Source organism: Dioscorea cayenensis, unplaced genomic scaffold, assembly GCF_009730915.1.
Source record: "Dioscorea cayenensis subsp. rotundata cultivar TDr96_F1 unplaced genomic scaffold, TDr96_F1_v2_PseudoChromosome.rev07_lg8_w22 25.fasta BLBR01002143.1, whole genome shotgun sequence".
NCBI lineage: Eukaryota > Viridiplantae > Streptophyta > Magnoliopsida > Dioscoreales > Dioscoreaceae > Dioscorea > Dioscorea cayenensis.
In genome coordinates this window covers 49824-73312 of record NW_024088534.1, presented here as the reverse complement: position 1 = coordinate 73312, position 23489 = coordinate 49824, and the positions used below count along the sequence as shown (strand labels likewise).

General features: G+C 40.8%; 1 non-coding gene across 1 annotated transcript; it reads right to left on the bottom strand.

Annotated features, from left to right (window-relative positions):
• Positions 1-9771: 9771 nt before the first annotated feature.
• Positions 9772-9878, bottom strand: LOC120257460. The gene has a single exon (XR_005535685.1). It is a non-coding gene; the product is annotated as a small nucleolar RNA R71 (small nucleolar RNA).
• Between the last annotated feature and the right edge of the window lie 13611 nt (positions 9879-23489).

Sequence of the window (23489 nt, the reverse complement as noted above, 5' to 3'; positions counted from 1 at the left end):
ATAGGATGGCCCCTGCTGAGTTAGTTGAATTGAAGAAGCAGCTTGAAGAACTTCTCGATAAAGGTTTCATCCGTCCGAGTGTTTCTCCTTGGGGAGCTCCTGTACTTTTTGTGAAAAAGAAAGATGGCAGCTTGAGATTATGCATCGACTATCGGGAGCTAAATAAAGTGACGGTGAAGAACAGATATCCGTTACCTAGGATTGATGACCTATTTGATCAACTGCAAGGTTCACAAGTTTTCTCGAAGATTGACCTCAGAACAGGATACCACCAACTGAAGATCAAGCAAGAGGATGTGCCAATTTCTGCATTTCAAACTCGTTATGGTCATTATGAATTCCTAGTAATGCCTTTCGGGTTGACTAATGCACCAGTTGCTTTCATGGATTTGATGAACAGAACTTTCAAACCTTTCCTGGACAAATTTGTTGTGGTGTTCATCGACGACATATTGGTGTATTCTAGAAATCAGGAGGAGCATGAAGAACACTTGAGGATCGTATTGGGGACACTCAGAGAGAGGAAACTTTTCGCCAAATTCTCCAAGTGTGAATTTTGGCTAGATCGAGTGGCTTTCCTTGGCCATGTCATAACCAAAGACGGCATCTCTGTGGATCCTACCAAGATTGAAGCAGTCGTAGAGTGGAAAAGGCCGATAAGTGTGACAGAAATTCGTAGCTTTTTGGGATTGGCTGGTTACTATAGAAGATTTGTTGAAGGATTCTCAGTGTTGGCAGCACCATTGACGAGACTTACAAGGAAAGGGACAAACTTTCAGTGGTCCGATAAGTGTGAACAGAGCTTCCATGAGTTAAAGCGTCGTTTGGTGTCAGCACCTGTGCTCACACTCCCTTCTCCTGGAGACGGTTTCACTATTTATAGTGATGCTTGTAAGACGGGGTTGGGCTGTGTCTTGATGCAAAATGGCCGAGTAGTTGCCTATGCCTCTAGGCAACTTAAACCTTTTTAAGGAGAACTATCCCACCCATGACTTGGAGCTTGCTGCAGTAATTTTTGCTTTGAAGATCTGGAGACACTACCTTTATGGAGAATCATGTGAAGTATTTACCGATCACAAGAGCCTCAAGTATATTTTTACCCAGAAAGAGTTGAATTTGAGACAGAGAAGATGGTTAGAATTGATGAAAGATTATGATCTGACTATCAGTTATCACCCTGGCAAGGCTAATGTTGTGGCCGATGCGCTTAGTAGAAAGTCTTTTGGCAGTGTGGCGGCATTGATCACTTCTCAAAGGTCTATTTTGGAGGATATAAGAAGAATGGAACTTCAGATAGTTCTGCCGAGTGCCAGTGCTTCTCTAGCAAACATGGTTTTACGACCTACTCTGCTGGAAAGGATCAAGATAGCTCAAGAAAAAGATGATTGCATACAGAAGATCCGTCAGGAAGCAATAGATGGTTCCCAAGGTCAATTTAGAATCCATGAGGATGGCTCAATCAGATTTGGTGATCGGATCTGTGTACCAAATGTTCTAGATTTAAAGAAGGAGATTTTGGAAGAAGCCCACTTCTCTAGTTACTCAGTACATCCTGGCAGCACAAAAATGTACAAGGACTTGAAGCTCAACTTTTGGTGGAACAACATGAAGCGAGAGATTGCTCAGTTTGTGGCGCAATATTTGACTTGTCAACAAGTAAAAGTCGAGCATCAAAGACCTGCAGGACTTCTCCAACCTCTTCCTATTCCTGAGTGGAAATGGGAGAATATAGCTATGGACTTTGTGTCTGGTTTTCCTAAGACCAATAAAGGTTTTGACAGTGTGTGGGTAGTAGTTGATAGGTTAACTAAATCTGCTTACTTCTTAGCTGTTAAGACTGGTTTGTCTTTGGAAAAACTTGCTGAGTTATATATTGACCAGATTGTGAAGCTACATGGTGTTCCAGTAACCATCGTCTCTGATCGGGACTCGGGGTTCGTAGCTCATTTCTGGAGGAGTCTACATAAAGCTTTAGGGACGAAACTCACTTTCAGTACGGCTTTTCATCCTCAAACTGATGGGCAATCAGAACGAACTATTCAAATTTTGGAAGACATGTTGCGAGCATGTATGCTAGATTTTGGAGGTGCGTGGGATCGACATCTACCCTTGATAGAATTTTCTTATAACAACTGACTACCGTGCAAGTATCCAAATGGCCCCCTATGAGGGCTTTATACGGGAGGCGGTCGCAGTCACCCTATCTCGTTGGGGACGATGTAGGAGAAAAGAAAACTTTTGGGGCCAGAGATTGTGCAGATAATAGTTGAGAAAGTTCACCAAATTAGAGATCGAATTCAAGCAGCACAGAGCCGACAGAAGAGTTATGCAGACAACAGAAGAAGAAGCTTGGAATTAAAAGTGGGAGATCACGTGTTCTTGAAAGTTGCCCCTGCTAAAGGAATTGTTCGCTTTGGTGTGAAAGGTAAACTTAGTCCTCGTTTCATTGGCCCTTTTGAAATCTTGGAATGTATTGGTGAGGTGGCTTATAGGCTTGCCCTTCCACCTGCTCTCTCTCGAGTACATAATGTGTTCCATGTCTCAATGCTGAGGAAATATGTTTCCAACCCTGATCATGTGATCCAGTTCTCGGATTTTGAGTTAAACAGTGATTTGTCCTTCGAAGAGCAGCCGGTAAAGATTGTAGACTTCAAGAAGCAAGAGCTGAGGAAGCGAGTCATTCCTCATGTCAAAGTCCAATGGAGAAATCATTCTGAGCATGAGGCAACTTGGGAATTGGAGTCTGAGATGAGGGAGAAGTATCCTTTTTTGTTTCTCGGGCCAAGAGCGAGTTTAGAGGACTAAACTCCTTTTAAGGAGGGGAGGATTGTGGACCCCGCCAACCTGGTCCCTACACATTTCATTTGTCTCCTAAAAGAAAAATTAAAACTTAGTTAAGTGCTAACGTTGTTTACCTTACCCCTTAATCCTTTCTTCTTCTTCTTGTCACCATACGGGGAGTCTTTCTAGAGAGAAGAATTCCCGGAGGAATTCCCGGAAGCCATCTTGTCATGGCCCCCTCCTTGGCCGAATATTTTCACCCCCATGGTCATCTCCTTTCTTCATTCCTCTATCTCTCTTCTTTCTCTCCACTCTTCCACTTGTTTACTCCTTGGAAGTTGAAGAAGAAGGCCATCCATCACCGGAGTTCGAATCTCCACTGGTGGTCTTGGCATCCGAAGGTGAGGAGAAGAAGAGCAAGTAGCCGCCGGCGTCCTCCAAAAGGCAAGGTAGGCTCTCTCCTCCTCTTGTTGATGGTGGTTGTCTTGTTGCTTATGTTTGCATGGGTTGTTGTTTAAAATTTTTGGTGCTTATCCTTGCATGAAAAAAACCTCACCTTATACATGTTGAAACCCACCCTTGTGCCTCTTGAGTATCTTTAGTTCTTGGTCTCCATGTTACATAAAGTTTTATTCATGGAACCATCTATGTGTTTATACCATTTTGCTTGAAACCCAAGCCAAAAACCCAAGTTTTTGCATGCCTAATGAATGTTTAGTTTTGTAGTTTTGGCATGTGTGTTGGACCTTATATATTTTTGCACCCTTGTGATTATATATATATATATACATGCATGCATGCATGCATTGATCGACTACTTGTGCTAGGAGATTTATTTCCATCCTTGTTTCTCTCACCTATTGTCCTTGTTCCTCTTAATCATTCTATGTTCCCTTCCCACATCATTGTTATTACCACTAGTATTAGTGTTATGTTAGATCTACTTGTAGATACTTTCAAATTGTTGTTGAAACCCTTGGAGCTTAGTGTTAGCTCAAAGGGTTGTGCTTACCATCCTTGTTTGGAGAAAGGTTTGGCCTTGGCATTAGTTTAATGAATGTCAAGTTGCTTAGTTCTTGCTCACCCAAGCATGGTGGAGATTTTTTTTTTTTGGACCATATTTGAGGGTAGAACTAGCATGCTATTTAAAAAACCATGATATTGTGTATGTTTCCATGTGTACATGTATTCATGTATTTTGGTTGGTTTTCCTTGGATTATTGGATCACCTTGAGCTTCTTTTAAATTTAGGAGATCACCAAGTAAGTAATCCCTTAAGCTCTTGTATTTAAATTTTGTGGTTTTGATTTATTTTCATGTAGAATTTCTGAAATTTTATTTTGCATTTATTCTTTAAAAAAATTATTGTGAGAATGCCATCTATTTATGTCTTGTGTTTTTTTAGAGGAAGAGAAGTTTCTATACTTAGTTGGAACCATAGTGCTTTTTATTTGCCAAAAATTTATACATGTTATTTCCTTGTTACTTCCAAATATTTGGCAAAGTAATTATCCTTTTTGTAACCTTGTTTATTCCCAATAACAAAAAAACTTAAGATTTATTAAGTGCTTGAATCCTTGGTCCACCTAACATCAATTTGGATTACCTATCTATTATTTGGTTATACATTTATCCCTTTAAATATCCACTTACCTTTATGTCCTTGCCTATCTTCTTCCTAAAAATTTTTTTAGCATCCTTGTTTTTAGTCAATATTTCCCTTGAAATTATTTTTTTCTAGTTATCTTGGAATTAGGTGGATCATTTTTTTCTTCAATTGATGAGATACATTAGACCTTGAATTTTTTTACAAATTTTAGTATTTTATTGTATTAATAATCATGCATTTCATCCTTGAGTTTGGTTGGATAATTATTTATTGGTTTCACTATTATTTATACTTGTGGTATTTTATTTTGTTGGTAAATCTTTTATTTTCTTAAATTTTGGGAAAAATATTTGTGAAAATGTTATTATTATTTCTCCAAAAATGAGAACCATGCTTAGGCTTGGAAAAGTGAGTATTTTTCTTTTACATTATTTATTTATCTACTTTATTTTATTAGATGAATTTTTTTGGAAAAATACTTGTGTATATTCTCAGTATTCTTGGCTTGGAAATGTATCTCGAATTTTTTTGGTCTCCAAATGAACAATATGCAACCCCATCGCTAGGGGGTTAAACCCCGACCTTGTCGACAAGTAATTTTGAAAAAAATGAGACTACAGTCTAGACCGTGTCCATTCGGTGAAATAATCAACGACCACCGTTATTCGGGCCTCGAGTCACAGAGGGTAAATAAATAATTTCGATTATTTCGACTCGAGTCCGTCACCCGAGGGTAAACAAATGACCTTTGGCACTTTCGATGAATTTGGAGTCATACTTTGGATATTGTATTTATTGTTTTACCTTTGATTTTGTTTACACTATTTTTGTGCAATTGCATTATGTGCAAATTTCGGACCGAACTTTTTGCTTTCAGCTTTGTTTTTGGATTACTTCATCGGGCTAGTGAGCTCATGGATTTACTTTTAAATCCTTTTCAGATCAGGAGCAGTAGACCCAGGGATCTTAGAAGGCTTCCAGTAGATGTCTTCCTTGAGATTTATGCCTTAAGACTTATGTCTTTGTATCAGTTGTATTATTGTTTAAGAACCTCCTTGTAAGTCATGCTGTATTTTCATTTACCTTGTATTCGAGTTGGTTGTAAACCTTAAGTTGTACTCTTACTTGGTATTCTGTCAGTTTATTTTCCACTCCTAGTCTGTGTTAGGTTTTGAGGCCTTGCAGGTTCACTGGGCCCCGCCCTGTGGGTCTGCGGCCGTTTGTCAGCGCACCAGGTTCGGGGCGTGACATTAACACTGCGCTCTACTTGGAAGAAGGTTTTTAGGGGAGCTTTCATTGGCATCGATCCGGTGAGGTGTGCCCTAGGCCGGACAAGGGGACCTTTGGAGAGGACGAGGCTACTCCACAAGAAAATCGGCATGAATACCGAGGTGGTTTCTCTATGGATTACGTGTTTTTACCTTCAATTTCATTGTTGATTGTAACTAGCTCCTTGAAGAGCTAAACCCCTAATGGGTACTTGGATTTGTAAATCCTAGGATGTATTTGTTTCATTAATCGTCTATTATATTTTCCTTTATTGATGTCTTTATTTGAATTTCAATCTTGAATGCTTGTTGTATGATTTCTCCCTTAGAGTGACACTAGGATTGAGAGTCTACATTGGTAACCTTTGTGAGTGTGTGACACACCATGAGGGTTAGATATTGCAAGATTGGAGAGGTTCGAGAGGGTGAGTCAAGAGGTAGCGGAGCGTCCCCTTTCTCCTCCGATGTGATTTATCCCACCTCCATGTTCCAGGAGTTTTTTGTGATCATAGTAGAGTGAATGGGCTAAGGGGTGACCTATGCTGGGGCTTTGTTGCACAGGCAACGGAGTGAAGCATTGAAGAGACTTTAGCACCTAGGGGTCATTCGCCTGGACCAAAGGGTTAGAGCTATACAATGGAATAGGGTTTATCACTTGGAATCCCTATAGTGTCTTGCAACTTTACACAGTTTCAGGTGTTGAGATTGTTTGATTTCTCCGCCGGGATATAGTGTAGAGTTAGTCACGGTTAACCTTAGGTTTAGGACAGTGTGTTTAAGGATTTTCACGACTCATTAAACTTCAATTAGGAGATATAATAGTTAATTTTGCACTTGAAGCAATTGTCCTAGGTGGAACAATATCTGAGTACCCCACTTCTATCGATTGCCTTACCTCTCATCTATTTGTGCTTATCTCTTTCTTGTTTCTTTTATTATTGCTTAAATTATATTTTATCAAAACAATCATTATTTTGTCTTTGCTTGGTTAAGTAGCAACTGAAGTATTTTTATTCTCTACTCCCTGTTGATATGATACCCCACTCACCTGGGAATTTATTACTTTGACAAACCCATGCACTTACAGGTCACACGGAAATGGGCGTTGTCAGGGACCGTGTATTTTAGGCTTTCCATGACTCATTAAGCATCATTTAGGAGACATAATAGTCGGTCTTGCACTTGAAGGAATAAGTTTAGGGGGAGCAATGTCCGAGTACCCCACTTTCTATTGATTGCTTTTCCTCTCATTTTATTGTGCCTTTCTTTCTTATTTCTTTTAGTTCTATTTACATAACTTTTATTCACACTATCATTGGTACATCTTCATCATAGTTAAATAGCAATCTTGGTATTTTTAATCACTATTCCCTGTGGATACGATACCCACTCACCTGGGAATTCATTACTTTGACAAATCTGTACACTTGCGGGTCACACTCAAAGGGTGTTGTCCATATTCCTTGAAAATATACTTCAAATATAGCATCATTACAATGAAATTTAATTTGGTTCACACATGCCTTTTTGGTCATTATAAGAAAAATATCAAGTCTCTTGAATATTGATAAGTGCTTATGTGATAAGAATATGAAGTGTTCTTTCTTTATGATGAGCATTACTTTTCTTGGGTTTTAACGCTAATATGTGTGCATTTATGTTACTTTCATGCATATATGGTTGTGAAGCTAAATGTTAGAGAAAGAAGCAATTATAGATCATGAATGCACCATTTGGAGGAAATCTTGAGAAGGTTCAAACGCGAAGACATAAGTCGGGTTCAAGATGCGAGAATGTGTGCCAACCTCCTTGTATTCAAGTTAGCACAATGATTTAGAGGGGCACAAGGGCAGTCACATTCAATCATTACAAATAGTGCATGTATAGCAAGATCTTCTCCAATGTGTCTGTTTATTGAAGAAGCAAAGCGATCGACGGTGTAAACGTATGCCCGTTTTTGTTACCTCGATGAAAACATGGATTTATGAGTGTTTTCGGGGCGGTACTATAGCAGATATTGTAGCATGTACTACAGCAAACACTGAAGCATGTACTATTCAAAGCCGGTCAAAGAAGGAGTAAAACAGAGAATCCACACGAGTGTGTGGAAATTCCACACACCCGTGGAAAAATCCACAGGGGAGCCCACATGGACGTGTGGATTCCCGATTCGAGCCCTATTTAAGGAAGATTTCAACCCTGATTTTGGAATTATTTTCTCCATCTTTTCCTCAACTTGAGAGAGGGTTGCGGCTTGGGTTTTGAGAGGTATTGGCCAGGGATTTGGAGAGGTTTTATGGCTCCATCATCATGCTCCGTTTGGATGAAGGTTAGTGGGAGAGCTTTCGTCGGCACCGATCCGTCGAGGTGTATCCAAGGCCGGGCAAAGGGACCCTTGGTTGAGTAGAGGACTCTCCATAAGACCATCGCCATGACTATTGAGTGGGTTTTCTATGGATTCCTTGCTTTTACATTTGAGATCATTGATTGTAATTAGCTCCATAGAGAGCTAAACTTCCTAGTGGGTACTTAGATGCTTGTGAACCCTAGGATGTATTCATTTCATTGAACCTTTTTATTATGCTTTCAATTAATTGATGCTTTATTTAAGTTCCAATCTTGTATGCTTGATTGTGTGAATTCTCCCTTAGAGTGACACTAGGGTTGAGACTTCTTGTTGGTAACTCTTGTGAATGAGTGATACACCACGAGAGTTAGACAAAGCTACATTGGAGAGGGTTGAGAGGGTGAGTCGAGAGTTAGTGGAGCATCCCCTTTCCCCTCCAGTGTGGTTTATTCTATCTCTATTTCCTCGAGCTATTTACGGACATAGTAGAGTGAATGGGCTAAGGGATGACCTTCCGCTGTGGCTTAGTTACAGGGGCAGCGGAGTGAAGCGTTGAAGTGATTTTAGCACCTAGGGTTTAATTGTGGACATGGACCTTCACTTGGATCAAAGGGTTAGGTTTACATCTAGGAAGTGGATTTATCATTTGGCATCCCTAGAACTCCTTGCATTTCTATACGAGTGCGAGGTTGAGAGATTATTCAATTATTTCTCCGGGACATGTATAGAGTTAGGCATGGTTGACCTTAGATTTGGGACAATGTATTTGAGGATCTCCACGACTCATTAATGCATTAGTTAGAAAGCATAAGAGAGGGTTTTTGCACTTGAAACGATTGTCCTAGCCGGAACAATATCCGGGTACACCACTTATATCGATTGCTTTACCTTCCCTTTGCTTGCACTCTTTCTCTTGTTTATTTTATTTTTATTACATCACATTTTGTGAAACAAATCACTATTTACTTTTTGTTTAGTTAAGAAACAATTTAAGTGTTTTTATTGCCTACTCTCTGTGGATACGATACCCACTCATCTGGGATTTATTACTTCGACAAACCCGTGCACTTGCGGGACATACGCAAGGGGCGTTGTCAAGTTTTAGGCGATGTTGTTGGGGAGTATGCATTTAGAGATACTTTGTACTTTGTTTTCTTAGATATTCATTTATTCATTGTATTTCACATCTTCTTTTCTATCATTGTTCTAATTTTGTTTTTTTTCTTTTGGTGCAGCTCCAGGTTATGACCCGAGGGAACCCTTCGATATTGATTGAAGAAGATTATGAACTTGAACGTACACTCAGAAGTAGGGGAAATGAACCTGTACAAAAATCGTCTAATCATGCTGAGATAGAAGTGGAAGGGTCAGATAATATGGCAGAACAAAATGAGCAATAGAGTACACTTTCTAATTATGCTAGACCCTTAGTTTTGGGCACACAATCGAGTATTGTGCGACCCCTGATTACAGCTACAAACTTTGAGCTAAAGCAGGCATTCATCCAAATGATTCAGCAAACAGCGTAGTTTAATGGTTTGGCCGATGAGGATCCAAACAATGATATAGAGAACTTCTTGGATGTTTGTGATATGTTAAAGGTTAATGGTGTATCGGATGATGCTATCAAATTAATGGTTATCCCATTCTCTCTCAAGGGAATAGCCAAGCAATGGCTATATTCTTTGCCCAAGGCCTCCATCACGATGTGGAATGAGATGGTCGAAGTTTTTCTTACTAGATACTTTCCTCTTAGGAAGTCGGCCAAGCTTCGCAATGAGATTTCTTCGTTTGTATAGATGGAGTTGGAATCATGGTTTGAGACATGGGAGCGCTTCAAGGATCTTCTGCGGAGGTGCCCACATCATGGATTTCCCGAATGGATGATTATTCAGACTTTCTACAGTGGGTTGAATCCAAGTACAAGGCAATTGTTAGATGTCGCCGCAGGAGGTACAATGGGGAGTAAAACCCCGGAAGAAGTCTGACAGTTAGTGGAAGACATGGCCATGAATAGTTATCAGTGGAATGAACAGGAAAGGAAAAAGGTGCCCGGGTTTCATGAAATAGATGCAGTAACTTCATTGGCGGCTCAAGTGGAATCGTTGAGTAAGAAGTTAGATCTTCTAACTTTGAATGGGGTGGTGGTTATGACTACTTGCACATGGTGTGGTGGAGGACATGCTCCCTCCGATTGCCCAATTTCCATTAGTGATGCATCTTTGGTTGAGAAAATTGATTTTGTGGGTAATGCAATGAGGAACCAAGGGAATTCATATAGTAACACCTACAATCTGGGTTGGAAGAGTCATCCCAATTTCTCGTGGAGCAATCAAGGTCCATAAAAGGCCATGACACCGCTGGGTTTTCAACAACAACAAGCCCAAAACATGGAGAACCAAGTTTCAGGTTTGGAGACCTGAATGAATGATTTGGAGAAGGCCTTGGCTAGGTTTGTGCAATTATCGGATACAAGGTTTCAATCAGTCGAGGCTACACTTCGCAACCACATCACTTCTTTACACAATCTTGAAAATCAAGTGGGACAAATTGCGAAGTCTCTATCGGAGAGACCACAAGGGAGTTTGTCGAGTAATACCGAGACCAATCCTAGAGAGCATGTGAAGGTGATCACTTTGAGATATGGTCGTGAGGTAAAAGGTAGGCTTCCGAGTGAGAAGCCCAATGAACATGAACCCGAGATCATAGAGGTTGAGGAGGAAACAAGTAAAGAGAAGAAGGTGGCACTCCCACCTTTCAAGCCAAGAATCCCTTATCAGTCTAGATTGAAGAATGACCAAGGGGATGAACAATACAAGAAGTTTCTGAGTTTGTTCAAGCAACTCCACATCAATATTCCTTTTGTTGAGGCAATTGCTCAAATGCCTAAATATGCAGAATTCTTGAAGGACATGTTGACTAATAAGAGGAAGTTGGACGAGAGTGCTTCAGTGATCTTAGATGCTTCTTGCTCGGCGGTGTTGCAAAAGAATATGCCGAACAAGAAGAAAAACCAGGGAAGCTTCATCATTCTATGTAACATTGGGAATTAGGGTTAAGAAATGACATTGGCAGAGTCAAGGGCCATTATTAATGTCATGCCATTCATCTTCTTTCAGAAGCTAGGCTTGGGAGATCCTAGGCCCACTTCGATGACATTGTAATTGGCAGACAGAATGGTGAGACATCCAAGGGGCATCATTGAAGACGTGCTTGTCAAGGTGGATGCGTACATTTTTCCGGTTGACTTTGTAGTGTTAGATGTCAATGAGGATGCGGATGTACCTTTGATACTTGGGAGGATGTTCTTGTGTACTTCTAAGGCATTAATTGATATGGACGGTGGGGAGCTGACACTGAGGATTGGAGATGATAAGCTCACATACCGCCTCACCGAAGCCATGCGTCATTCTTTCGATTTTGATGATATTTTGTATTTTCTAAACACTACTAATGAGATTGTTGATAAATACATGCATGAAATTTTCAACACGGATCCATACGAGGGTTTGTTCGACAAGGAGATGGACGATGAAGAATTAATAATGCTTGGTCCAATAGAAGAAGTATCATCTACTCCGAGAATCATGAAGAAGGTGCTAAATAAGATGAAGAGGGCAAGGACATACCACCAGAAACGCTCCAAGGCTGTTGGAGATGGGCGTTAACCGAACAAATTGGATGAACCTTTGCTAGGTGGTCCGAAGCCCAATAATTTACCATCCACCTTCAAGAGACTTTGCTCATCCTGCTTTCAAATCATGGGTAAGAGGGCAACCTTCATCTATGAACCCTCATGAGGCAAGACAAGGTACGTCAAGCTTAGTGACATTAAACAAGTGCTTCTTGGGAGGCAACCCAAGTGTTTACTGTTTTCTTAGTTGAGTAGTTTAGTGTTAGCATGAATAAAGTATTGAGTGTTGGTGTCTTAATTTTTAGATGCTTTTGTTGTTTTTATTGTGGGTGTTTAATGTCATCATGTGTTTTCATGTGGATTTGGCAAAGTTTTGGTCGCTTGAGCTAGTTTCTCATGTTTTTAACTGGTATAGTTTGCATAATAGGGCAGGCTCTGAGTGTGTAAACATGTTCAGGAATTTACTGTAGATCCTGTAGAGTTTTAAAGGCATCAAGAGAAAATACACGTGCATGTGGAATTTCCGCACGCCCATGGATTTGTCCTGCGAGCTCATCCAGAGAAGACATAAGGGCGTGGACATGCCCTTATGAGCAACCTTGAGATTTCCTCACGGTCGTGGGTAATTTTCGCATGGGTCTGCATTTTCCTACAGAGACTTAGCAAATTATTCTGAGAGCTCACAGGGGCGTAGACCCGCCCTTGGGGGCGAACCTGTGACAAACGCTCGGGCGTGGGTATTTTCCGCATGCCCGTGTGGATCTTTGTAGAAGAGCTCTCTCCATCCTGAGAAGACACAGGGGCATTCGGCTGCCCCTGTGAGTTTGGTTTGTGAATGTCAACGCCCATGTGTAATTTTCACTCGGGGGTGTGGAACACTTAGATGAATCTCTTGGTTAGACAAAGAAGCCATAGGGACGTTCGGCTGGCCTTGTAGGTTGGGCGCATGGGCGTGGGTATTTTCCGCACGCCCGTGAAGTTGTATTCAGAGACATAAGGAATGTTTTCGCGAGAGCACACAGGGGCATGCGTCTGCCCCTGTGGCTCTTTCCTGTGGAGGCGCACGGGCGTGGGTAATTTCCACACGCCCGTGCGGTTGTATGGAATTCCAAGAGACGCGATTTTCCTTTAAAAATCTCATTGAAATTTTCATCCATTACCCTTCCAGACACTCAAAAATCACTCTTGATCAATTTCCCGACCTCTCACTGCTGATTTAGATGGATTCCCAGTCAATTTTCACGCAGAAGTCGAAGTTTTCATACCCATTTCATCGATAAATCCTTTAATCTCTCTTCTATTCGCCGTTTCTTGTTATTAGTGGATTAAAAGTCTTGAATGCACCAATTTTCACTTTTTAATGTTTTATGCATGTTTAGAGAGCGTTTAGCCGTGTTTTTAAGTTATATTTTTGGAGAATTGATGCGCAACCGTGCAGTTTTCATGCCCCGCAGATCGACGCAGGCGTGGGTAATTAAAACAAGCCCGTGTGGAATTCTACAGTATAATTATTTTTGGAGGTTCTCTGATCATTTTCTTCATCATTTATTGCAGGTATGGCACCACGCTCGAAGAAGCAAGAGGGTAAGCGCCCTTGAGAGACTTTACCTGAATTGGTGCATATTGAATTCTCGAACCCCGAGCATCAGGCTCGATTCCAGTGGCTATCGAGACTTAGGTTTGGACAATCCTGATTTGTGGACGTGAGTGTGCTGTGTGAGGTCCTGTGAGGTGATGAGTTGGCTAGGGGGATTGACGCGCTGATGGACATGGGAAGTTGGAGAAGACTATTGTTCATACGAGAGCCAGTTATTCGCACATTGACACTGGAAGTACTAGCATCTTTTCAGTTCGGGTAGCCATATGGGAGAGATGTCATACAGTTCAGAGCATTCGGACGTCATTTTACCATGAGTATTACTGAGTTTCAGTTCGTATGGGCTTGTATGACGAGATATACACAAGTGACAAGATCCCCTTGCTTATATCCCGCAAGTGCACGGGCTTGTCGAAGTAATAATCCCGGGTGAGCGGGGTCGAATCCACAAGGAGTAGGGAGTGAAAATACTTAATTTGATTCATAGCTATGTGGAATATCAATAGTGATAAGTGTGAAATTGATTCAATTCTCAACAATAAAAACAACAAGTGAAAGGGCAAAAGAAAGCAGAGGGTAAGGCAATCGATAAAGAATGGGGTACTCGGATAATGCTTCAGCTAGGATGATCGCTTCAAGTGCAAGAACTCTCTATTATGCTTCCTAATCAATGCAATGGTGAGTCGTGGAAATCCTTACATACATAGTCCAAAATCTAAGGTCAACTATGCCTAACTCTATACATGTCCTGGAGGAGAAATCGAACAATCTCAACACCTCGCACTCGCATAGAGTTGCAATGAGCTCTAGGGATTCCAAGTGATAAATCTCTTCCTAAATATAGACCTACCCCTTTGGTCCAGGTGGAAGGTCCCTAGCCACAATTAAGCCCTAGATACTAAGATCCTCTCAACGCTTCACTCCATTGTACGTGCAACTAGACCCCAGCGGAGGTTCATCCCTTAGACCATTCACTCCATTATGGCCGTAAAGAACTCAAGGAACGGAGGTAGAATCTATCACGTCAGAAGGGAAAGGGGACGCTCCTGTACCTCTCGACTCACTCTCTCAACCCTCTCCAACCTAGCTTTGTCTAACGCTAGTGGTGTGTCACTCACTCACAAGGTTAACAACAAGAACTCTCAACCCTTGTGTCACTCTAGGGGAAATGTTCATACAATCAAGCATTCAAGGTTGGAACTCACAATAAACATCAATTTATTGAAAGCATAATAAAGATGTTCAATGAAACGAATACATCCTAGGGTTCACAATCATCCAAGTACCCACTAGGGGTTTAGCTCTCCATGGAGCTTAGTACAATCAAAGAAATCGAATGTAAAAGCAATGAATCCATAAAGAAACCCCCTCGATGGTCGTGTCGATGGTCTTGTGGAAAGTCCTCTACTCGTCATCCAAGGATTCCTTCGTCCGGTATAGGATACGCCTCGATGGAAGCTCCCCTACCAACCTTCTTCCTAATAGAATCACGATGTCGGAGCCGTAGAACCTCTCCAAAACCTTGGCCAATACCCCTCGAAACCCTAGCCGAAGCTCTCTAACAAGTTGGGGAAAAGATGGAGAAAAGAATACCAAAATCGGGGCTGAATCGGCTTTAAATAGGGCTGGAATCGGGCAACTCCACGGGCGTGGATGATACACGCGCCCGTGCGGAATTTCCACATGGGCGTGGATAATTTCCACATGCCCGTGTGGATTCTCTGTTTCTCTGATTTCGCGGCCGGCTGTGAACAGTGTTGCTACAGTAATTACTACATTGTTGCTACGGTGCTCTGCTACAGCTTCGACATGATTAACTTCCCAATTCCATACTTTCATCATGGTAACGCAAACGGGCACACGTTCACGTCGTGAATCACTTGCTTCTTCAATGATGTACATGTTGGCGGGGCTCTTGTTCTTATATGCATAAGTCGGAATGCTCGAGCGTGACTGCGTTTGTGCCCCTCCAAATAGATGTGCTCACTCGAATGCGAGAAGGTTGACACACACTCTAGCATCTCACACCTAACCTATGTCTTCGCGTTTGAACCTTAACAAGATCTCCTCCAAAATAGGTGCATTATGATCCACATTGGCCCATTTCCTTCATACTCGGCCTCACAACCCTACCTGCGTAAAAGTAACATAAAAACACACATATTAATGTAGAAAACTGAGGAAAGTAATGCTCAACATAAGGAATGAACGCTTCGCATTCATATCGCACAAGCACTTATCAACAAGTACCGAGGAGTATGGAGACTTGCCGACATATTACCCTGACACCTTGGCCCCACTGCAAGCTTATCAAGCTTTGTGCGGACAGGGGCAGCATGAACCGGAAGTGTCGAAAGCCACATGTTTGTCCCAGTAGAGCTACAGGTATTTATTCGCCGTCCTTAGTAAATCTGTGGATGGTCGAGGCTACCACACAGGAGTTCTGAGCTAGCAGGGGTCACTTTATTTGTTTTCCATGGTCCGGACCATACCGATTCACCTGGGGCACGTTGTGGCTGACTTTCTGTGACACTAGGTCTAGCATGGGAAAGTGGAAGCATTATTTTCTTGTCCCTACATTACTAGACTTATTCGGGGGATGGGCCTCGTGGAAGCCATTCGGGATGCCGACAAGACAGTTATTCCTTCTTCACTTGTGCTCGATACTCTCAGGATAATGGGATTAGTGCACAAACATGGGCCTGCAATTTATATTTTGGCCATATCCACGACTGAGAGTGCCGATGGCAGAGGTGATGCAGCGGGTGATTCCGCACTGACGGCAACCGAGACCTCAGGGCGCCTGAGTACCCTTTTAGGAGCCTATGATCGTATTGAGAAGCTTGAGAGCACTGTGAGTGTATTGTGGTCTGTGATTATCGAGATTCAAGTAATACAGTCAGCACAGTATATCGAGATGGTGGCCAGTTTCGACGTGTTACATCAGTTACTAATTGCCAGACCTCCGGCCCCTCCAACATCACCATCACCACCTCCACCGGCACCCTTTGATCTAGCACCAACATTAGCAGTGGAGCAGAGACCTGATGACACCAACACTTGATTTCGCTTTTCATTTCTTTACTTTTGTATTTTATTTCGGACTTGTATACTCCGAAAGGACTTTCTTTCTGAGTTTATGTTTGTTTTGTTGGCTTGAGTTGCATTCATTCCTTTATCTTTTATATACTCGACTTGTTTTTTTGTTTTGTTGAGCTTCACTGAACCCCCTCGTGTATGCGTGCATATGGTCTTGTCAACATTGGAATTGAGAACTTGTCATGGATACGGCCAAGGTGCTTCGGCATTTGGCCATGTGAGCTTCACAACCCGTTGGAACATTACTCCCAAGGATTTAGCTCCATCAAATGCAACACTAGGAGTCAACGGAGTATTGTTTTGATTGTTTCTTCCACATTTGTTCTTGATTTATATACATTATGTGTGAGCTTGCATGTGTACATTGGGGACAATGTACAACTTAAGTGTGAGGGGGAGTTTCATAGTGCACATATCTTTTATACTAGTTTTGCTTAATATGCATGCTCACATAGCTAATGGCGGTTCACCTTAGTTGCAATAATTGTATTCTTGAGTTTAGTTGAATTTTTAACACTGAATGTTCTCATGCTCTAATTTTTGCTTGAATTTCTAGGAATTTTTGCCCGATTAACACTTGTTGCACTACTCACTCTTTAAACTCTTTTGGAAACTCAAGTTTGATGTAAAAGGGACTAGCTATAGTTGTTTCTTTTGTTAATTCTGAAAAAAAAGAAGAAAACTGATCAAAAATTGTTTTATTGTTTAGTTGAGCTTGTTGGGTGGAAAGAGCTACCGCATATAAAGTATGAAGCTACTCTCATAAGTCAGATACTAGTTATGCCCTAATGAGAGAAAGAGCTATCTCATATTATGAGTGAAAGCTACCACTCCGGTAGAAAGAGCTACCACCTCAAAAGTGTGAAAGCCACCTTAGCGACGATTTTGGAAAGGGCTACCTTAGAGGATGTGTGAAGCTACTACCATCATTGAAATTGTTGTTACTTTTTGCAGATAAAAGTCTCCTATACTTAGAACTTTGAGGAGTATACCTTGGGTTGACTTGATTGAGTTCACACACTTATATGATTTTGGGTTTGTGTCCTTTTTTATTCAAGTTTTTAGCTAGAGCATTGATTTTTTTGTATTTAGTGTTGAAATTTTCCTTACTTGTAGAATGCTCTCTTTGTATGCTTTGGTAAACCTAAGGCCAAGCACTTCCAATATTTCCTTCTTCTATGCATTAATATTTAAATTTTTGCTTGATGACAAGAAAAAACTTAAGTGTGGGTGAGTTTGATAAGTGCTTGTGTGATAAGAATACGAAGTGTTCTTTCCTTATGATGAGCATTTCGTTTCTCAGGTTTTAATGCTAATATGTGTGCATTTATGTTACTTTCATGAATATAGGGTTGTGAAGCCGAATGTTAGAGAAAGAAGCCAATGTAGATTGTGAATGCACCATTTGTAGGAAATCTTGAGAGTTCAAATGCGAAGACATAAGTCAGGTTCAAGATGCGAGAATGTGTGCCAACCTCCATGTATTCAAGTTAGCACAATGATTTGGAGGGGCACAAGGGCAGTTATATTCAAGCATTCCGGCTTGTGCATGTATCGCAAGATCTCCACCAATGTGTTCATTTATTGAAGAAGGAAAGTGATCTATTTCGTAAACGTGTGCTCGTTTACGTTACCTCGATGAAAGCATGGATTCGGGAGTGTTTTAGGCCAATACTGTAGTAAAACCTATAGCAGGTCCTATCCATAGCCGGCCGAAGAATGAGTAAAATCGAGAATCCACACTGCCGTGTGGAAATTCCATACGCCCGTGCGAAAAATCCACAGTGGGGCCCGCATGGGCATGTGGATTCCCGATTCCTGTCCTATCTAAGGCCTTTTTCAGCCTCGATTTCGGAATTTTTTCTCCATCTTTTCCTCAACTTGAGAAAGGGCTGCGACTAGAGTTTTGAGAGATATTGGCAAGGGATTTGGAGAGGTTCTATGGCTCTGACATCATGCACCATTTGGAAGAAGGTTAGTGGGAGAGCTTTCGTCGGCACCGATCTGGCGAGGTGTATCGTAGGACGAACAAAGGGACTTGTGGATGAGTAGAGGACTCTTCATAAGACCATTACCACGACTATTGAGGGGATTTTCTATAGATTCTTTGCTTTTACATTTGAGATCATTGAGAGCTAAATTCCCTAGTGGATACTTGGATGTTTGTGAACACTGGGATGTATTTATTTCATTGAACCTTTTTATTATGCTTTCAATTAATTGATGTTTTATTCGAGTTTCAATCTTGTATGCTTGATTGTGTGAATTCTCCCTTAGAGTGACACTAGGGTTGAGAGTTCTTGTTGGTAACTCTTGTGAGTGAGTGATACACCACGAGAGTTAGACAAAGCTAGATTGGAGAGGGTTGAGAGGGTGACTCGAAAGGTAGTGGAGCATCCCCTTTCCCCTCCCAGGTGTGATTTATTCTATCTCCATTTCCTCGAGCTCTTTGCGGTCATAGTAGAGTGAATGGGCTAAGGGATGACCTTCGCTTGGGCTTAGTTGCAGGGTCAACAGAGTGAACCGTTGAAGTGATTTTAGCACCTAGGGCTTAATTGTGGCTAGGGACCTCCCACCTCGACCAAAAGGTTAGGTCTACATCGAGGAAGAGGATTTATTAATTTGAATCCTTAGAACTCATTGCAATTCTATACGAGTGCGAGGTTGAGAGATTATTCAGTTACTCCTCCGGGACATGTATAGAGTTAGGCATGGTTGACCTTAGATTTGGGACAATGTATTTAAGGATCTCCACAACTCATTAATGGATTAGTTAGAAAACATAATAGAGGGTTTTTACACTTGAAACGATTGTCCTAGGCAGAACAATATCCGGGTACCACACTTATATCGATTACCTTACCTTCCCTTTGCTTGCACTCTTTCTCTAGTTTCTTTTATTTTATTACACCACATTTTATCACACAAATCAATATTCACTTTTCGTTTAGTTAAGAAAAAAATTAAGTGTTTTTATTATCTACTCTTTGTGGATACTATACCCACTCACCTAGGATTTATGACTTTGACAAACCCGTGCTCTAGCGGGACATACGCAAGGGGCGTTGTCAAATATACATAACTTGAAAACATATATTTCAAAACATAGGTTTCCCGACCACGAGTAATATATATAATATTTACCAATAATAATAAAATAAGCCAAATCATAAATTATCATGGTTTCTAAATCCCATGGAAAACATTTCAAGAATCTTTTTAATAACAAGAAGTTTATCATTCGAAGGCAAACAATTTTAAATATTTGAAGCATGCATGATTTATAGCCCATAATTTAGTAAATCCTCCCACTCACAAACTTGGCGAGCTAAAACCCACAAGGGTTACTTGTCTACCAGCTCTTTTCCTTTGCTTGAAGTTTCACCTCCTAGAAGCAATTAAACAACCAATAAAAGCAATAACTGGTAACAATAACACAACCAAGTAGAAAGAAGTAAAAAGTGCTCAAAATGGGAATAAATTGCTTCTATTATTTTCTAAGAACTCTACCAAGAAGAGCTAACAAAAATGGAACTCTCACAACCCTCAAAACCCACAAGAAAAACAAAAGAGGCTCAACTTGGGTTAGTGCTACAGTACCTCTAAACTTAAAGGTGAAAGATCTTTCTCATTTCTTCACCAAAACATGGTTTTACAACTCTAAACTTCTTATAAACTTTAAATCCTCACAAAACCAAAGATTTTCCACCATAAACCAAAAAGAATTTGGTAACAAGAGCAAGGAGAAGAAGAAGACTAGAGAACTCACCTCCAAGATTCACTAAACCCTAGAGAAGCTCTTTATCGAAAGAGGAGGAAAATATTGACACATCCCTTGCATGTGTATACCGCAAGTACACAGGTCATCGAAGTAATAAAATACCCCGGTGAGTGGGTAGTCAAATCCACAGGGAATAGTTGCTCGGAAATACAAGTATTGCTACATAACTATAGTGAAAACCAAGTTGTGATGTTGATTCAAAATGTCAATGCAAATAAAAGTAAATAGAAAAGAGAACAAGCAAAAGGAATAAGGAGAGTCAATCGATTGTAAAATGGGGTACCCAAACAATGCTCACCCTAGGATTATTGTTTTAAGTGCAAGACTAGTATTATACCTCCTAATTGAAGTTTAATGCGTCGTGGAAATCCAAAGACACATCGTTCCAAACCTAAGGTCAACTATGACTAACCCGTACACTATGCCCTGGCAAAAAAGGATACTCTCGACATCTCACACTGTGTAAGGTTGCTTGAAGCTCTAGGGATTCCAAGTGATAAATACTATAACCTAATATAGATCTAACCTTTTGGTCCAGGTGATAGACCCCTAGTCATAATTAAGCCTCATCACTAAGGATAACTTAAACACTTCACTCTATTGCTTGTGCAACTAAGCCCCAATGGAGTTTGCCTCTTAGCACTTAACTCTATAATGACCGCAAAGAACTCTTAGAATGTGGTGGTATCGATGGTCTTGTGGAGCAGCCTCGTCCTCTTGACTCATCCTCTTGACGCTTTTCAACGTTGCTTTGTGGAATCCTAATGAAGTGTCACTCATTCATAAGGATTACTAAGATAGATTCTCAACCTTACTGTCACTCTAAGGGAAAATCAAATCAACAAGCATTCAAAGTTGAAACTTACATAAAGTATCAATTAAAGAAGCATAATAAGAGCCAATGAAACATAATCATTCTTGTGTTCACAAGTCCAAGCACCCACTAGGGGTTTAGCTCTCCATGGAGCAATACAAAAGCAAATATGAAATCAGGGATAAGTGCAAGCAATCTATAGAGAAAACCCTCTTATAGTTGGTATCGATGGTCTTGTGGAGCAGCCTCGTCTTTCCCAAAGGTTACCTTGTCAAACTTAGGGTACAACTTCTAACCCTAACTCATTGTCAAATGCTGTAGAACCACTCCAAAAATCTAGGAAAAGCCTCTCCAAAGCCTAACCGCCTCTCCAAAGAAGATGGGCAAAAGATAGGAAAAAGATCCCCCAAATAAAAATCTCAAAGCGGTATTTATAGGGCTAGAATTAGGCATCCACATTGGAGTGTAGAATTTCCACATGGTCGTGTGCATTTCTAGAACTTCATTTCATGCGTGCTATGAACAGTAACTGCTACAACGATCTTACTATAGGAACCTTCTACAATACTTAGCCGGAATGCTCCCGAATCCACTCTTTTCTTCGAGGCTACATGACTGGCCACACATTCATGCGGTAGATCATGTCGCATCTTCAATGAAACCATATTGACTAAGCTCTTGACAATGTTGCACAAGTCGGAAAATATGAGTGTGACTGCCTTTGTGCCCATCCACTATGTGTATTCACTTGAGCATAATGGAGGTTGGCACACACCCACATGTCTTTGAGCACAACTTGTGTCTTCACATTTGCTCAATCCAAGAACTTCATCAATAATTGTGTCCATGATCTACTTTTTCTTCCTTTCTTCAAAACATGTCTCCACAACCCTAAATGCATAAAAGAACACAAATAGACATGAATGAGTGTTAAAATCTGATAAAAATTAATGCTCAATGTAAGAAAAAGTATACTTTGCATTACTTATACACAAGCACTTATCAAAGATCTTTATTTATTTTCTTTCTTGGAGGCCATAGATGATGATTTTAGAGAGGGGAAATGATGACTCAAGAGGAGGAGGAAGAAGGAGAGAAAAGAGACATCAATAAAGCCCTAGAATTTCCAAGAAGGCCTTATATAGGCGAGGCTCACGAGCTGCCTTACGGGCGCAAGTGAGGCCATGAGACCTCTTTGAATTCCATACGAGCTCCATTGCAGTCGCAAGGAAGGGCCGATGGCCTCTCTAGATGGCTCATAGGCTCACTTGAGGCCGCAAGAGAGCCCATGAGGCCACCAAATCTGCCCCTTGGGGGCATTCTAAGTGCTCTCAAGGTTCGGGCCATGTTTTGCTCCTTTTAAAAGCTTTCCACCACCTTTTTAACCTCCCAAAAGACCTTAGCTAAGATCCTAACACAAGAGAACACTCAAAAGACATAAACACACTAATTTTACTCAAGAAACAAAGCATAAGAGAAGTAGAAAAAGTTGAACTTCCACATCCTACCCCTTAAATAAATTTCAGCCTCCAAATTTTTAGCATACCTCTAGTTTTAAACAAAAGGGGATATGTACTCTTCATCATTTCTTCTTCTTCCCAAGTTACATGTACTGCAACATCATTCCTCCAAAGCACTTTAACCATAGGAATGATCTTTTGTCGAAGAGTTTTCACTTGATGATCAAGAATTATTACCGGTTGCACTCCAAAATTCAAATCTTCTCTTAACTCCACTGGTAGTGCTTTCAGACAATGAGAAGGATTGAGGATGTACTTCTTTAACATGGAAACATGGAACACATTATGAATCTTCTCCAACTCAGGCAGTAACTCTAATCGATACGCTAACGGCCCAATTCTCTCTAGAATAAAAAATGGACCTATATATCTTGGATTCAACATTCCCTTGCCTCGAAACCGAATTACTTCTTTCCATGGATATATTTTCAAGAATAATTTATCGCCAACCTCAAACTCCAAAAATCTACTATGATTATCAGCATAGCTCTTTTGCTTTTCTTGAGCTGCTTTTAATCTATCGTTAATCACTTTCACTTTCTCAATAGTTTAATCAATCAATTCCACACTTTAAAGCTTCCTTTCTCCCACTTCATCCTAACAAAGGGGAGCTCTACATTTCCTTCCATACAAAGCTTCATATGGAGCCATACAAAAGCTTGCTTGAAAGCTATTATTGTAGGTAAACTCCACCAATGCTAGATGTTGATCCCAACTTCCTTGGAAATGTATTACACAAGCTCTCAACATTTCCTTAAGGGTCTGAATGGTCCTTTCTAACTGACCATCTGTCTGAGGATAGTAAGCAGTGCTGAACTTCAAAGTTGTACCTAGCGACTCCTGAAACCTTGGCCAAAAACAAGAAGTGAATCTGGGGTCTCGATTTGAAACTATTGAAACTGGCACCCGATGTAACTTCACTATCTCATCAATGTACAACTTTTCCAATTTCTCCAAAGAATACTTAGTATGAATGATAAGTGCTTGTGCGATATGAATGCGAAGTGTTCATTCCTTATGTTGAGCATTACTTTTCTCA